We start from the raw sequence: 676 nt of genomic DNA on the forward strand, positions 1-676 counted from the left end.
CTCTCTTTCTCTCTCATCCCATCCACCTCCTTAGACAGAGGGATGGATCTCTCTCTCTCTCTTCTCCCTCTCCTCTCTCTCTCTCTCATCCACCTCCTCTAGACAGAGGGATGTATCTCTCTCTCTTCCCATCTCCCTAGACAGAGAGATGGGATCCGGTTGGGGAGAGTTCTAGCCCGACCAGGCTCTCTCTTTACCCGTCTCTCTTAGTTAGGCTGTAATACTTTTAGACTGCTGGGGGACTTCCTTTGATTTCTTGACACACTAAGCTCCTCTCTCCTCCATCTTTCCATTTATGTGCATCCATGTCCCAGAAATACTGTTACTAACCAAGCTCTGGGGAGTTATTCCCGGCAGTCCTTATGTTCTTTTTCAACCAGCACGTTTCTGGATCAGGGAGGCTCCAAATCATGGTAGCAACTGGCCATGGTCCCGCTACATGTTCTGCGATGCCATGTTACATCCTGCTACGCTCTGCTGTGCCCTGTTACATCCTGCTACGCTCTGCTGTGCCCTGTTACATCCTGCTACGCTCTGCTGTGCCCTGTTACATCCTGCTACGCTCTGCTGTGCCCTGCTACGTCCTGCTACGCTCTGCTGTGCCCTGTTACATCCTCGCCACTGTTGCACTTGCGCTTGCTCTGTAGGAAACTACTAGAACTGTTGGGTCCTTGTA

At 51.3% G+C, this 676-nt stretch overlaps 1 protein-coding gene across 1 annotated transcript in view; it reads left to right on the top strand.

The window, feature by feature from the left end:
- LOC116706700 (uncharacterized) overlaps positions 1 to 676 on the top strand; it is a 2,539-nt gene that overhangs the window by 544 nt on the left and 1,319 nt on the right. The gene's annotated exons all lie outside the window — the stretch shown is intronic.

The sequence above is a fragment of the Etheostoma spectabile genome, chromosome 18 (assembly GCF_008692095.1).
Source record: "Etheostoma spectabile isolate EspeVRDwgs_2016 chromosome 18, UIUC_Espe_1.0, whole genome shotgun sequence".
In the NCBI taxonomy this organism is placed as follows: Eukaryota; Metazoa; Chordata; class Actinopteri; order Perciformes; family Percidae; genus Etheostoma; species Etheostoma spectabile.